The sequence below is a fragment of the Bos grunniens genome, chromosome 27 (assembly GCF_055505025.1).
Source record: "Bos grunniens cultivar Pamir isolate PY7600 chromosome 27, Bosgru_T2T1.0, whole genome shotgun sequence".
In the NCBI taxonomy this organism is placed as follows: domain Eukaryota; kingdom Metazoa; phylum Chordata; class Mammalia; order Artiodactyla; family Bovidae; genus Bos; species Bos grunniens.
In genome coordinates, this window is record NC_141191.1 from 29,985,986 (window position 1) to 30,003,579 (window position 17,594).

Here is a 17,594-nt window from a genome sequence, read left to right on the forward strand (position 1 = left end):
TCCCTTCCTCCTGCATTCCTTTCTTTTTCCCATCCTTCTTTCTTTCCCTGCTTCTTGGTCACTTGTTTCTTCTTCCTTCCTTCCTTTCTTTCTCTTTCTTTCCTTCCTTCCTCCCTTCTTCCTTCCCTTCCTTCCTCCCTTCTTCCTTCCCTTCCTTCCTTCCCAGCCCATTTCCTGAGGACATACTTGGGAACACTAACAGAATGGATGTCTAAGGCAGTGGTTCAGAAGTGTGGTCTCTTCACCACTACGGGCAGCATCGCTGGGAACTTGTTAGGAAAGCAGGTCCTCCAGCCTTACCCCAGACCGCCTGAATCAGAGACCCTGGGGTTGGAGCCCAGCTCTCTGTGTTTTAGCCAGCCTGCCAGATGATCTTGAATATGAAGATTCTGGTGTGAGGTTTTAAGTCATGCAAATGAATCTCTGCCTCCAGTTAAGGTAAAAAGGGAAAGGCCTTGGCTTACGCTGCCTTTGGGCAACATGACAGGACGTGGAAACCCTGTTAGAATTACTAGAAAAGCTTGGTCTTGAGCAGCTCAGTCTGTCGGGGGTGTGCCTTCTACTCAAGATGTAAATGAGATGGAAAAACAGCACTCGTACCAGCTGCTCTGTAATTATTTAGTCACTCTCAGGTAACTAGACAGCCTGGGAGTGCTGATCAAACATGCTCCTGGGTAACTGGCAATGGGAGCTGTGAACTCTCCCCAGTTTAATAAGTATTAGAATACGACAGCAAGAACTGGTGAGTAACAGAGAGCAACTAAATGCCCAATCTTTCGTTGTCTTCCTTGAGGGATGTATTTCTTGGTTTTCTGGATAGTATTGTAAAACAAAATGTTCTCAGAGGGTGAGACCCAAGAGGAGACCTGTCTGGTACCATAGCGACCATGACAATATTAGCATACATTCAGATACACAGAAAGACTCCATGGAACCTTCATGTTCAATCATTAAATATACATTTTCTGTTGACTACAATCCCTCACACATGTCTCATCTGATACAAGAACATTATTCTTTTTCTTTTTTTCTGCCTGAAAATAATTTTAATTAACCTACACACACACATATACACACAAACAGAAATGAATAAAACTGCTGTATGTTGATACAGAACCAAAGAGCTAAAAGACGGTGTCAAACCCGAGAAATGAGAATAGGGGTCAATAATTCAGAAATGTTTATGCATCAGCCTTCAGGAGACTGCATAGAATAGTGGTCAATAACATAAATCTGATACCAAACTCTCTGGGTTTGAAAACTGCCTCTACCAGTTAATTTTTTTTTAATTGAGATATAATTCTTTATGGTAATTTTTAATTAATTTTTTAATTGGAGGAAAATTGTTTTACAATGTTGTTTTGGTATCTGCCATACAGCAGCGCAAATCAGTCATAAATATATATTTCTGTCCTCCCTTTTAAACCTCCTTCCCCCAATCCTATCCCACTCATCTAGGTCATCACAGAGTGCCAGGCTGGGCTCCCTGTGAACTTTATTCTTTTTAAGTGGACTTCCTTTCTTGCTCTTGGAGAGAACAACCTGTTAGCATATTCTCAAGATTTATACTGGCCACAGCAAAGAAAATGGAAGAAGCTACACGCCCTTTATCTAAAGACTTAATTTTCTGCTAAAATATTTTATGATGAAGTTCTAATGCCATTCCTCTTTGGGATATTTTTTCCTTTGATGCTTTGGAAAGTATATTTGTATTTGTTGTTAGTCACTGATGTGTTTTTCTGGTCACCTTTTCCAAATCAACTCTATTGCACTTATCTTGAAAAACTGAAATAATAGCTTTAAGATAAATCCTAGTGATAAGCTTAGAGTCACCAAAATCAATAGAAGAAATAGAGAAAAATGAGAGAAATACATCATTTTTGAAAGTTAAGATCCTCATATAAAGTTCTTTAAGCACTCAAAAATAACTGCAGTATTTGTTTACAGTGCTCAACAATACTGAATCAGAATGATAAATTCGTTCATCTGCAAGTTCAGTTCAGTTCAGTCGCTCAGTCGTGTCCGACTCTTTGCGACCCCATGAATCGCAGCACGCCAGGCCTCCCTGTCCATCACCAACTCCCGGAGTTCACTCAGACTCACGTCCATCGAGTCAGTGATGCCATCCAGCCATCTCATCCTCTGTCGTCCCCTTCTCCTCCCACCCTCAATCCCTCCCAGCATCAGGGTCTTTTCCAATGAATCAATTCTTCGCATGAGGTGGCCAGAGTACTGGAGTTTCAGCTTTAGCATCATTCCTTCCAAAGAAATCCCAGGGCTGATCTCCTTCAGAATGGACTGGTTGGATCTCCTTGCAGTCCAAGGGACTCTCAAGAGTCTTCTCCAACACCACAGTTCAAAAGCATCAATTCTTCGGCGCTCAGCCTTCTTTACAGTCAAACTCTCACATCCATACATGACCACAGGAAAAACCATAGCCTTGGCTAGACGGACCTTTGTTGGCAAAGTAATATCTCTGCTTTTTAATATGCTATCTTGGTCATAACTTTCCTTCCAAGGAGTAAGCGTCTTTTAATTTCATGCCTGCAATCACCATCTGCAGTGATTTTGGAGCCCAGAAAAATAAAGTCTGACACTGTTTCCACTGTTTCCCCATCTATTTGCCATGAAGTGATGGGACCAGATGCCATGATCTTCGTTTTCTGAATGTTGAGCTTTAAGCCAATTTTTTCACTCTCCTCTTTCACTTTCATCAAGAGGCTTTTGAGTTCCTCTTCACTTTCTGCCATAAGGGTGGTGTCATCTGCGTATCTGAGGTTATTGATATTTCTCCTGGCAATCTTGATTCCAGCTTGTGCTTCTTCCAGCCCAGTGTTTCTCATGATGTACTCTGCATATAAGTTAAATAAGCAGGGTGACAATAAACAGCCTTGACGGACTCCTTTTCCTATTTGGAACCAGTCTGTTGTTCCATGTCCAGTACTAACTGTTGCTTCCTGACCTGCATATAGGTTTCTCAAGAGGCAGGTCAGGTGGTCTGGTATTCCCATCTCATCGGCAAGTACTTCAAGGCAAATTGAATTCTTCTAGCCTAGTGTTGTCCAATAAAGGTATAATGTAAGTTACATATATAATTTAAAAAATTTGACAGCCAAATTACAAAAGGAAAGAGAAATGGATGGACTTAATTTTAATAATACAATCTACTTAGCTCAGTGTACCCAAAATATTGTATTTCAACACATAATCAATCTAAAAAATATCAATGAGGTACTTTACATTCTTTCTTCACACTAAGTCTTTGAAATCTAGTATGCATTTTTTGCTTACAGCACATCTGAATTTCAGCAGGCCACATTTCAATTTTTCAGTAGCTACCTGTGACCACAAACAGGGCAGTTTTGGACATTAAAAGGTTAAGCCTGTAAGATGCTATCTTAAATAAAGTACACCCAAATATAATAGGTCATCAGATGGTAATACATACACCTACAAATAATTGTTGCCAAGACAGAAGTGTGTTGAATATAAAGCTCTTGATTTGTCAGTAATTCTATGCGTTAAGAAACAGTTTTTCCTTTGACGCCAAACTATCCTTAAAGGACAGCATTGTAATTCAGTTGACAAAGAAATATACATATTTGGAGGGGAAATGTTTCCATGCCATCCATGTTGAAATTTGAGCAGCTTTCCTAAGCATTATATTCCCTTGATTTTGAGATACGCTCTTCATATATCAACATTTATGAACACAGAACACATCTTACACAATGAATGTGTACATTATTATAGTTGTACTTCTTTTTTCTTAAACTTTATGTCCTTCTTAACTCAGAAGGTGTTGTTGGACATTGTGTGGTTGTGTTTATGAGAATATGTTTCAGCACTTGAGAGATGCATTTCTTAGAGTTTTTATGGACGATCAGAACTAAAAGGTGGAAACAGGCAAATAAACAGGGGAATTAACTTGGTAAGCAAAGGTGAAGGAGATACAAGACAGCTTTTAATTCCAGCTCCACTTCAGTCTCAGGGAATATAAGTGAGTAAGATCTTATGGTACTTGACCTTGTTAATATCTACATACTGTTCTGCAGAGGCTGCTGGACTGAAATTTCCCGTTTTTATGGTAGAAGAGCTAGCAATGTCTGGATGATGAATGTATTCTCTAAAAAGACACCATAATAACAGCTCATCTTGTGTATTTTCTGTGGCTTCCCAGGTGGTATTCGGTGGTAAAGAACCTGCTTGCCATTGCAGGAGATGTGGGTTCAATCTCTGGGTCAGGAAGATCCCCTGGAGGAGGGCATGGCAACCCACTCCAGTATTCTTGCCTGGAGAATCCCATGGACAGAGGAGCCTGGTGGGCTATAGTCCATAGAGTCGCAAAGAGTTGGACATGACTGAGGCGACTTATCATGCGTGCAGTGTGTTTGCTGCACCACTGCCTTCCTCCAGGAGTCATTGAGAGTGGCTGGCCTACATTCACATAAAAGCAAAACTAGACCCTCAGTGAATTTGTTCTATTAGACCAAGCTCTAAATCCCTTTAGGCAAGAGAGATAAAGGAGCCAAGGAAAAGATGGTCAGGACACAGAGCCAAATTTACAGTTCATTCTAAGTCTATTTGAATTACTTAAAATTATTCATCTTTTTTGGTAATAGTTCAACTCTTATTAGTTTTTATAATCTCACATTTGTCTTTTGGAGAATTCAAAACATTTTAAAAAATATCAATTCCAATAATATTGCATGCAAAGGTAAATAAGCAATTAGAATCATTACAACATCAAGCTTGGTGAAAATACATTATCATAACCCTGCTGCTGCTGCTGCTGCTAAGTCACTTCAGTCATGTCCAACTCTGTGGGACCCCAGAGACGGCAGCCCACCAGGTTCCCCCATCCCTGGGATTCTCCAGGCAAGAATACTGGAGTGGGTTGCCATTTCCTTCTCCAATGCATGAAAGTGAAAAGTGAAAGTGAAGTCGTTCAGTCGTGTCCAATGACTGACACCATGAACTGAGTCCTTTCATGTTTCCGTCTCTTTATTGGAACTGGTACAACAGAAGAAGCTCAAGATTAACAGGGCATGAGGACACAATGAGAATTTACTCCACAGATTTGTTAGAGAGTGGACAGAGAGACCAGGTTCAGTCTGCACATACAGAAGAGAATAAATAAATATCATAACCCTAGTGTCTATTTATTCTCTTGTCTCTTATGACATCTCTCTGATGTCAATGGCATCAGAGAACTCAGGGTGCCTGACTCTGATTAAGAATTCTTCTGTTGGAAGGCGATCCTCTTATAAGGGTCAGGGCCCAGAGTCCACATGATTGCCTCATGCTCCCTGTGTTTATGTCCAGCTAACAGGATGCAAGCAGAGAACTTCTGGTGTGAAGACTCCTCTGGAGGAGTCAAGAAGGAGAATATGCCTCCCTGCAGGGAGAGTTATGCTCTCTTGTGTTTAATGGTTGTGGTGGGGAGAAAGGGGTTGTTTTTGGTTATTGTTCATTTTATTTTGACATTGCAAGAGAAGAAGACACTGCAAACACTTCCTTTTGCTTATTTCCTCGTGAAGATCCAACACAATTTCTACAACCAGCCTTTTCCAGGGGGCTCACCCAGAATTGATGGCAAAGAGTTGATATCCTTAGCTGTGGCTTCGATATTAGAGAGCTCTCTAGATGGATCCCACCCCCCATCCTTTAGTTTCTGCTGCTTGATGGATATTTGGTCACACTTGTCAGCTAAAAATGGAATTACAGACATGTAGGAATTTGTCTGAGCAAACTCTAGGAGATTGTGAAGGACAGGGAAGCCTGGTGTGCTGCAGTCCATGGGGTCGCAAGGAATCAGATATGACTTTGTGACTGAACAACAAGGAATGTGTGACGTTTTAACCCACATAGGGCCTTCTGATATTAATATACCATCAGATGCCTTTGCTCATCTTTCAGTTCAGTACAGTTGCTCAGTTGTGTCCAACTCTTTGCGACCCCAGGTACTGCAGTATACCAGGCTTCCCTATCCATCACCAACTCCTGGAGCTTGCTCAAACTCGTGTCCATTGAGTCAGTGATGCCATCCAACCATCTCATCCTCTGTCATCCCCTTTGCCTTTTGCCTTCAATCTTTCCCAACATCAGGGACTTTTCCAATGAGTCAGTTCTTCGCATAAGGTGGCCAAAGTATTAGAGCTTCAGCTTCAGCATCAATCCTTCCAATGAATATTTAAGACTGATTTCCTTTAGGATAGACTGGTTTGAAATCCTTGCTGTCCAAGGGACTCTCAAGAGTCTGCTCCAACACCACAGTTCAAAAGCATCAATTCTTCATTTCTTAGCTTTCATTATGGCCCAACTCTCACATCCATACACGCCTACTGGAAAAACCACAGCTTTGACTAGACGGACCTTTGTCGGCAAGGTAATGTCTCTGCTTTGTAATATGCTGTCTAGGTTGGTCATAGCTTTTCTTCCAGGGGGCAAGCATCTTTTAATTTCGTGATTGCAGTCCCTGTCCTCAGTGACTTTGGAGCCCAAGAAAATAAAGTTTGTCACTGTTTGCATTGTTCCCCCATCTATTTGCCATGAAGTGATGGGGTCAGATGCCATAATCTTCATTTTTTGAATGTTGAATTTTAAGCTAGCTTTTTCACTCTCCACTTTCACTCTCATCAAGAGGCTTTTTAGTTGCTGTTCGCTTTCTGCCATAAAGGTGGTGTCATCTGCCTATCTGAGATTATTGATATTTCTCCCAGCAATCTTTATACCAGCTTGTGCTTTATTCAGGCTGGCATTTCACATGATGTACTCTGCATATAACTTAAATAAGCAGGATGACAATATACAGCCTTGACGTACTCCTTTTCCAATTTGGAACCAGTCTGTTGTTCAATGTCCAGTTATAACTGTTACTTCTTGACTTGCGTACAGATTTCTCAGGAGGCAGGTAAGGTGGTCAGGTATTCCCATCTCTTGAAGAATTTCCCAGTTTGTTGTGATCCACACAATCAAAGGAAGTAGATGTTTTTCTGGAACTCTCTTGCTTTTTCTATGATCCAACAGGTGTGGCAATTTGATCTCTGATTCCTCTGCCTTTTCTAAATCCATAGGTGATGTGAAATACAATAGTTTTCCCAACCAAACTGTCTAAATCCTTTACCACAGGCCTCCCCCCACCCCTGAATTGAGAGAGAAAGAGAAAATTCTATCTGAATCAAAACTACTGGTTTTGAAGAGTCATATAGGGAAAGCGACAAATGTGAAATGCTCAAACATTGATTCCCTGGTCAGTGGATCAACAAATAGAAAACACTGACCATAGAACAGTGGCTGAAGTGCAGAAAAATAGTTTACTTGTCCACTTCTAGCATAGCTTTTGTCGGTTCTGGCCAAACTCTGCCCCTCCCTGAACCTGGAGCTTCTGTCTTTAAAATGGAAGGTAATTGCCCAGGGGCGGTTGGAACTCACAGTTACACCCCGTGATGAGTGAGGTCATGTTAATAAAGCCCTTGGAAAGAAAAGCAACGTGAAAGAGCAGGGCTATTACCGTTCCAAGATTATTTTATAAAAGTGAACCACCTTGAGTTCTGCACGATGATTAACAAGCTATTAGGGCCAAGTTATTGATTCTTCTGTCTTTAGAGTAGCTAATGCAGTGCATATCAACAGGCCACAGACCCCAAAATAAGCTTTCCTTCTTCCTGTGTGTCTGTGCCCTGTGATGATGCTTTCCTTGGGAAAAAGCAAATCGTTTAACATACACAGTGGGGCATCTTCATCTTGCAGGTGCTTAGAGAGAGGAAAGAAAAATACAACTAAATTGATTGTGTGTTTCTTTTGTTTTTTTTTTTTTCTGATTTACAAAGATTAATACAGATACGTGGAAGAATCAAGACATAAAAAGTAGAAGGATAAAAGTAAGACATCATTCCAGATTCGTTTACTCTGAAGTAGCTAGTGTTTTTATGCCATGCACATGATCCACTTACATATTAACCATGTTGTTTTATAACTTTCCTGCTCTACTCCTCACAAATAACAATATCATGGGTGATTTCTCCTGTCAGTTAGATATCAATATTGTTTTCATCTGCAAAATATTTCATAGGTGGTATGTTGTTGTTGGGGTTGCTAAGTCGTGTCCGACTCTGCAAGCCCATGGACTGTAACCCGCCAGGTTCCTCTGTCCGTGATTTCTCAGGCAAGAATACTGGAGTGGGTTGCCTGTTCTTCCTCCAGGGGATCTTCCCAACCCAGGGATTGAACCCACATCTTCTGCTTTGGCAGGTGGTTTCTTTACTACTGAGCCACCTGGAAAGCCCTATAGATGGTATATACTATTTGCTAAACTATTTAATCTCCTGTGGATGGATGCTGTGGGTGTTTACAGCATTTTTGCCCTCTTAACAGTGTTCTGATGAATCTCATGCACACATCTTTGAGCTCTTGACCAATTTTCCCACTGTGATAAACCCCTGGGTGTGGACTTAGTCAGTGAAAAGACTTGGAGATGATGTATTTTTAAACATTTCACCCATCTACCCACCAAAAGGTTCACACCAGATTCCTTCCCACCTATGCTGTAATAGCCTGCCGGCTTGCCCTCAGCCTTGCCAACACGGGGTATTGTCAGTGTCTTTGATCTTTGCAGGACTGATAGGGGAATGGAATGTCTGATGATTTTACATTACATTCTAGGCATGGCGTATCAGACTATAACTGAATACAGTTGTTATGTGTCGGGGACCTGGTTTAACTCATAGCACACTGTTTGCATCTGTGTAATAACTGACGATGATATAATGAGGCTTTCCTGTCGTTTTGAAAAAGCAGCCAAACTTTCACGTGGTTTAAATTACTTACTCATTCACACTCCCAATGTACTAGATCATCAGGGAAGCCCTTTGGAGATGCCCCCAGTGACCCAGTGCAAGTGGTTAGCTGCACTTCTCTACAAAGGAGAGATTGTTCTGACCCAAAGACCACCCTCAAGAGAACCATCTTGGAAGGAGCCCTGCTCTACAACTGAGATTGCTCCATTGGGTGGCCTTTGCCTTCAGCAGTAATATTTTCACAGTTTTGACATGTTTTAAAGCTTATTGTCTTCAGGACCAGGACAGGTAATTGAGGAGCCCTCACACTTCATCAGAAGCATTTCATCTTTCTCACACAGCCACACACAAGGCAACATATTTCTCTTTTCACTGACAGATTATGCTGAAATTTACTAGGCCTGGTCAACATGAAAGCAAACACATGTTTGGGCAAAGATTCAAATAATTCAAAGCCATAGGGTCAGCGTTACTCTAATACAAAAGTTAGGACTTTCCCCTCTTCTGACTGCCCAAGAGGCCAAGTCCTCAATACACACACACACACACACACACACACCAGCGTTTTTCATTTTTCTTTGTTTAAAAATATTGTTTTCAAATATTGGATTCAGTTTTGTTTTTTTATGAAGACACCTGTGATTAGTTTACACTGAATTACCTTCTGGCAAGTTCATCACCCCAGAGTTTTTTGATTGGATGTCAACTAATCAGTTTTAAACCCTGCCATTAAACCCTGCCATAACATATTTTCCTCAAATCCCTTTAAGAAAGTAGCATAATGAGGAATAAGAAATTATCTTGAGCCAGTATTGGGACGCCTGGTATCTGGACGTCTGCAAGTGTGTGATTTCTGCTCAGTTCCTCAGCCCTCTTTCTAGATAGCCATCCAGCAGTGACAGACCCTGATCACGCAGCTGACTTGGGCCGGATGTCCATACGCCCTACTGTGTGTTTCTAATTACTTACTGTGCTTGAGAGTGCACACTGTCTGCTGCCGTCTGTTCCTTAAGCTTCTATGTCCTTTGTTTCCTTCCAGTATTTGTGACTTCCACAATCCATTACACAAACTTGACATTGAAGGGTAGTGTGAGTAGGGCACACTAGCTTCTAGAGCTGAGAAGTCCCACACCAGCCAGGAGATGGGTCATCATTACCATTTGAAAGATGCCATATTCCTCCCTAGTCCTGCTGGCCCAATACACTTCACTCTCAGTTTCTCAAACATCCTTCCTTGAGAGTTAACAAAAGGTACTTTTCTTAAAGTTCAGTTAGATCAGAAACACTGATTATCAATTTTGTGGTTAGGCATCAGGAAAATCATTGACATGAAGATCAAGATGAGACCTTTTAATGCAAAGAGCATGTTGAGTGGATCAAGGGACTTGGTTTAAGTCCTAGCTTTGCCTCTTATTAGTTTTAGAATCTTGGGTGATTCAATTCACATATTTGAGTGTTAGTTTTTTCATCTGTAAGCTGTAGTGAAGATAAATGAGGTCCTATATGGCTGTGCCTGGCCTGGCATAATATTTGGGCAATGGCACCCCACTCCAGTACTTTTGCCTAGAAAATCCCATGGACAGAGGAGCCTGGTAGGCTGCAGTCCATGGGGTTGCTAGAGTCAGACACGACTGAGAGACTTCACTTTCACTTTTCACTTTTATGCATTGGAGAAGGAAATGGCAACCCACTCCAGTGTTCTTGCCTGGAGAATCCCAGGGACGGGGGGTCACACAGAGTCGGACACAACTGAAGCGACTTAGCAACAGCAGCAGTAGATATTTATTAAGAAGTAGCTGTTGTCATGATTTATCCCTTCACAGCTTTACATTTATGTGATTGACTACCAGTAGCATTTCTCTAACCCATCTTGACTAGCCAGGTACTACTAAATGTAAAAGACATCAAATGAAATGATCCTATCTTAGCTGCAAAGAAAAGTCTAAAAGAAAACATCTAAATGCATCTCTTTTGGGTGGCATTTGCATCAGTAGCCAACAGCCACAAAATAAGTGTTTTGGGGCAGAAGATGGAACGTCAGTTTTCTTAACAGCTGTAGTATTCATTTATTGAAGTATAGTTGATTTACAATGTTGTATTTATTTCTGGTGTACAGCAAAGTGATTCAGTTATATATATGTATATATATGTATGCATGTATATATTCTTTATAAAATTCTTTTCCATTATGGTTTATCACAATATATTGAATGGAGTCCCCTGTGCTATACAGTTAGACCCTGTTGTTTATCTGTTCTGTGTGTAATAGTCGGCATCTGCTAATCCCAGGACAAACTAGGACACACTTCTAGCCCTTTCTTCCCATGTGCCTCCACAACCACAAGTCTGTTTTCTGGCTGTGAGTCTGTCTCTGCTTTATAGGTAAGTTCATTTGTGTCATATTTTAGATTCAAGACACAAGTGACATCACATAGTGTTTGTCTCTCTTTCTGACTTACTTCATTTAGTATGATATTCTCTAGGTCCATCCATGTTACTGCAAATGGCATTATTTCTTTTTCATGACTGAGTAGTATTCCATTGTGTAATTCACATCCTCTTTATTCATCTGTCTGTTGACGAACATTTAGGTTGTTGCCATGTCTTGGCTATTATAAATAGCCAAGCTCCTGTGGACACTGGGGTGCATGCATCTTTTTGAATTATAGTTTTGGTTGGGACCTATTTAGAAAATAATAGTTCTATATCCATACTGATTTTTTTTTCAGTTTTATTGAGATGTAACTGACATACATACTGTATAAGTTTAAAGTGTATAGCATAACTTAACCTGCATTGCAAAATGATTACCACAATTAAACTTAGCTGAGATCCACCATCTTATACTGATACAAGGGGGAAAAAAAAAAAAGCAAGGGGAGAATTGTGGTGTTTTTTTAACCTGTGAAGAGAACTCAAGATTTATTCTCTTAGCAACTTGCAACTATACTGTATTAAATTTCTACATTTCTTACATAAATCTAAGGGGAGATGTGTAGGCCATTAGTGAGTGTGATATTACCAGGATGACAATCTGATTTGCAATTGTTAGTATGGCTAAAGTTGTCTGATTTAGATCAGAGGTTAACACCCTACAGCCCACAGGCCAAAACCACCTGCTTCCATCTGTTGTAAATAAAGTTTTATTGAAACACAATCATTTATTTACATCTATGGCTGCTTTCATACTATCATGGCAGAGTTGTTCAATTGCAGCAGAGGCCCAGAGACTATATTGCCCACAAAGCTGAAAATGTGTATCTGTCCTTTTACGGAAAACAACTGATTTAGTCAACCCTTGATTTAGATGATAGTAGCATTGTTTCTGATTAAATAAGTAGTGACTAGTACTGGCATGTAAAGTTCCTACTACTTAAGGCCTGGGAAAAACTATGTGGAAATATATTGATTAGCAATGATTCTTATGTGGATACATACAGAGGTAGGATTGGAAGCTAGAAGATGTGACTGAAGTCCTTTCCACGAGAAATACTGTCTGTCTCTGGCCAGGTCACAGTGGGTTGTTATTGTTGTTTAGTTGCTAAGTTGTGTCCAGCCCCGTGGACTGGAGCACACCAATCTCCTCTGTCCATTGGACTTTCCAGACAAGACTACTGGAATGGGTTGCCATTTCCTCCTCCAGGGTATCTTCCTGACCCAGGGATCAAACCCCTGGCTCCTACATTGGCAGGCAGATTCTTTACTACTGAGCCACTTACGAAGCCCCAGAGTGGGTACAGCCTGATCAAAATCAGTCCATCATGTGTCTAAGGAAACAGGATTATGACTACGTAATGGCTATAGAGAAATATAAAAGCATTTTCTACAAGTGTTATGCTAGGTGAGAAATATTTAATTAGTAAGAACAGTAAGAATGTATTTTGTATTGAGAGGATCTGTTTTGGAGCCCAGACCAAGTAGACTGTACCTCAAAAAATTAAAGATCAGTTTAGGTGATTTCACTTAGGGGGAAAGTTTATGAAATCACAACGTGACAGATTTCCAGTGAAGAGATAGGAAAAAATGTTCATCCATCACCATGGGTTGCCGTGAACTACCTGCATGGATTTTTAAAGTGTTGTGTCCAGGATGGATGAGTGCAGGCTTATGTGTACCCCATAAAAGGAAAAAGACCTGACTCGTGATCAGAAACAGAAAATGTCGTTCAGATGTTTGAAACCCTTCTGACGCAAAAATATTGTGTAATCCATAAACAATTCTTTGTGAGTGTTTTAGTTCATCATATGTCTAGAATATAGGATTCACTAGCTCCCTTCATGTACAAAACAATTGCTCCAGGGTGTGTTTATCTGTTGTTAAGTAATAAACATTATCCTAGAGGATGTTTAAGTTTGTGAAAAAGATGAATTCGTCAAATACGTACACGGAAATGCAATCGAGGCCCTTTTCTGTCTGATCACCACCTTCCACTCCCCATGCCCCCGCACACGTGCACCCTGCCTTCCCACCCTATGACCTGTGACGCGAGCTGCAACATCTCTGGGGCCCGCAAAGCCTATGCCTGGGATAAGCTTCCCTTTCAAGCTCCTATCAGGCTTTCAGCATGGGCTTTGAAGAGATAGTGACATGACTGGGCTCTGACATACACCATAAAGTCAGCCCAGCAGAAGCAAGTGGAAGATTCTACTTGCCCGATAAAAATCAGTTGCTGTTTCCTGTCTTGAAGACGAAAGTTGAGCAAATGAAAGGTCATCTGTGTTTATATTAACAATGCAACAGCTACGCTGCCTTTTCGCAACAACATCGGATCATTATTTATCCACTTATCTTTTTTTTTTTCATCATTCCTTTGAACTGCCTGCGTTTGCTTATCATGATATTTCTGAGTCTATAAACAGCCCAAGTATAGCTGTTCTATTTCTCTAAATAGAGTCTTAGGTCATTTTATTATCCAAGGTTATAAGTCATCGGAATGCCCCCATCTGCTGTGCCTCCCATCTGGGGTAGGTTTAACTCTTTCAGATGATGGAAAATCTAGGAAAGCCATTGTGATGTTAGTTACTTTTTCCTACCACACTGTTTTCCAGTGTATCATTTTCCATTAAAAAAAAAAGAAAAAAACTCAAGGAAGTCATTAAATATTTCTGTTTCTTTAGAAATAGCATTAAATGTGATGGCTTCTCTCCCTTCACTTACTGCTCTTTCTGGTTTTCTATAGCCCTGATTATTTTCCCCTGGGAGCACAGCCACTCAGAGCTTCTTTTTACCAACTCAGAGAAACCTTTAAAGATGCCTTTCCAGGGCCTCATGGGCAAATCTCTGTAGCAGAGGAGCTGTGAGTGGGGCAAAGAGACAAAGGCTGGTTAGCCCAACAACCTTGTCCATCTGCCATCCTTTTAGATGTCATTACATACATATAGATGGTTAGATTTTCTTACATGAGCATTTTGGGGGTAACAGCACATTGGTAGACCTGTTTTCAATCCATTTGATTACCTTCAATTTGATAGCTCCTTCAGCAGTGATGAAAAAATGAGCAATGAGGTTTTGATGAATCCCAATTTATCAACTGACTCTGAGATACTTCAAATGTGTGAGGCAGGATAATGTCTCTTTCAGTCATCTGTTGGAGAAAGATGCTCAACAGCAAAGGAACTAAACAGTGTTTACTTATATTGATGAGCTTATATACAAAATAGGAATGGAGACAGATTCAACCACACTGCTGTTTTCCTCCAAGTTATCTTTCTCAGCTGGAGCAGGTTAGATTGTTCCATGGCAACAAAGTACTCCAAAATGTGGCAGTTTGCAAACAACCAAAGTTTATTTTCCAATTATACTACATGCCCAGTAGTTAGCAGGGAGTTCTGCTCCATGGTATTTTGTCTGAAAGGCCCACAGTGGTGGAGGAATCTCTTAATACCAACGTGTATTACATCAAACACATTGGTGGACTATCAATACAAGTTATGACTTAAACTTCTACCTGGGAATCACTTCCACTCTCCTGTCTATTTCCGCAGAAGTGAAGGCCAATCCAAGTCTGATGTTAGTGTCTTGGGAAAATATAATTAACCCCCCATGAAGGGAAGCAGGTAGGAGTGAATCACAGTAAAATCCACCACTCCCTCAATCCCAATATCTTTTCTTCATTTGAGCAATTTCTTCTCTTTTTTTTTTAACCTTTATAGATCCCTCTTAAAACATCAATCAGGAAACAGTGCTTATGGACATCAGCTTCACTGGTTCTAAAGCAAGGGTTTCACTGTTGGAATGTGTAGTGTGACCTTGTTAGCAGATATCAACCTGAGACTTAAATGAATAACCTGGTTTTAGGACAGGCACCATCCACAGAACTACAGGATTTTCTGCTTGATGGTTCCACACTTACGCACAAGAGGAGAACCCTCTTCACGAAAAGGACCAGAGCTCCTGTCTACTCTATCAGCTGCTGGATTCCTCTAATAAGTTACCAGAACCAGGGACCCAGTAACTACTACTCAGCCAGTCCACAGAACCTGTGCGTATGACAGCACCCTGGTAGTTCCCAAGGACCACATCACTCCGTGATGGAAACTCAGCTTGTTTCAGCAACAGTAATGGGTTTTCTTGGACCCCTCAGCTCACCTGAAGATGTCTCTTGGTTGGATCTGTCCTGTCTCTGGGGCAGTTGGTTCAAGACAAGAGAAATGTCTACAGACTGTCTCATACCAGGTAAGTTAATTATTTTTGTTTGGCTTTGGGCATAGGACCTAGTCATATTTCATCCACTCTTAGAAAGCTTAGATTAGTATTACATATGGAAGCTCATTTATTCCATTCAGTGGGTTTAGGTTTTCCAAATGATCATTGGCTGTGTTGACACCAGGGTATAACCTTGTGCAAGTCAGCAGAGTGATATTGGACCTTAGTGATCTAACAATGAAAGTGGAAGGAAATGTGTGTATTTTTTTTTCCCAAAAAAATAACTAAAGAAAAAGTTGTGTGTTTTACAACACGAATGGGATCAGCAATATACAGAATATTTATCCAGAGTTTCTCTTCTCTTTGCGTTATAGAATGATGGAGCCCAAACAAGGAAATTGGCCAGAAGTAGCAAAGGCTTCATGCTTGGTGAAGTGGACCAAAATGAGACGGTGAATGTTTTGAGATTCTGGCTTCCTTGCCAGAATTCTTGCCCCACCATAAACATCCATGCCCTCCTTTTACCATGTTGGCCCAAACATAATGAGGCCTTCTGCCCACTGGCGGTACATCGCCTGCTATCTGCTGATTACTAATGCTAGAAAATACCTAGACCCTTGGGCAATAACTTATGCAGATATGTGTGTGTCTAATTATAGGGAAATTGTTAGTACATGACTTGGACTAGAGATACACAATTAATAATCTAGGCAGAAGTAAAGCTTTGTTTTCCAATGCAAGAAAATGAGAACTTCATTTTAATCATTTTTTTCCCTTTCTCTCTCTGTTTGTCTGTTTTGATACCCATGCATGAAACATCATAAACTGCAATAGAAGAAGTTCTTACAATGTGGCCATTTCTTCTCAGACATCGGACCTACTACATCTGTTTCCTGGATTCCCATCCATCCACTTCCTGTCTGTCTAGAATTCTGTGTCCTTATCATTGTTCATTATGGTCATCATGTACATTTTAAAAGAACAAATGTAAATTAATTAAAGTTTATTATTTCAAGTATATATCTACATGGTGTCTGTGCATAATTTTTTGTTTTTCCTAATCTTTTTTTCTTGCAGGTCAAATAACTTAAGTCTGAGAGTGACCTGTGTGTATGGAAATTGAATGCTCTGTAGGTTCCATTGGGCAAGGAAGTTGCTTAGTGAAATCACATAGTCCCATTCTTGACTGTACTACCATAACTTGCATTTTCAAATCAGCGTGTCTCCAGCCTTAGGACAGTGCTACTATTACTGTTGGCAGATTTTGCAACTTAATTTTGACTCATTTAATGAACCACATTAAATCACCTGCGGCCACATGAATTCCCTTTCAAGTGATGAGAGCTACAGTCTTCTTCAAGATGCCCTTTAAAAATAAAGTTATTTACTTATTTGTTTGGCTGCTCTGGGTCTTACTTGCCGCACACAGTACCTTCACTGCATCATGCATGAAACTGAAACGTTTCAGTGCACACTCCCTGTAGTTGTGACAAAAAGGCTCAATAGTTGCTGCACATGGTCTTCGTTTATCCAGGGCATGTGGGATCTTAGTTGCTGGACCAGGGATCAAACCCACGTCCCCTGTGTTTCAAGGCAGATTCTTAACCACTGGACCACCAGAGAAGTCCTCACAATGCCCTTAAGAATCCTGAATTTCTTGAATATAGAATTATTTCTTCTTACCAACGAAGCAGGGGATGTTGTAATATTCCATCTACTTCATTGTGCTTAAGGAGAAATCTAGTAACATATCTATGAGTGGCAATGAATGATATGTTCTGCGTTCTCCTAGGACAAACCTGGATGATGGTTAAAGAACACATGGGCACAGCCTCAGTGAGTAATGGGAGCTTGAAGGTTCTGGGTGAGGTTAGGGGTAGCTGTAGAGAAAGTCTGCTATAGGAGCATTTCTGTTCAAACTCAGGACTGAAATGCCTCCCAGTAGCCCCCTGTACACACACTTTTTTTGTAGTATCTGGCAACTTGCATTGTCATATTATGTTCATCACTGAAAATGTGGACATGCTTTTCTTTTTTTCTGTAAATAATGTGTTAACAGCAAAACTGTTACAGAGGCGTTTAAGTAGAGATCCTCAGAAATACCTATTTCCAAGGTCAGAGCCCACCTGGAAAGGGGGTCTCCATATACCC

The 17,594-nt window shown here is 40.6% G+C and overlaps 1 protein-coding gene and 1 long non-coding RNA gene across 10 annotated transcripts in view; both read left to right on the forward strand.

Moving 5' to 3' along the window:
- Positions 1-17,594, forward strand: part of NRG1 (neuregulin 1) — a 1,145,505-nt gene that overhangs the window by 802,374 nt on the left and 325,537 nt on the right. The gene's annotated exons all lie outside the window — the stretch shown is intronic.
- Positions 5,430-16,463, forward strand: LOC147343717 (uncharacterized). The gene is made up of 3 exons (XR_015156462.1): positions 5,430-15,473; positions 15,818-15,895; positions 16,278-16,463. It is a non-coding gene; the product is annotated as an uncharacterized LOC147343717 (long non-coding RNA).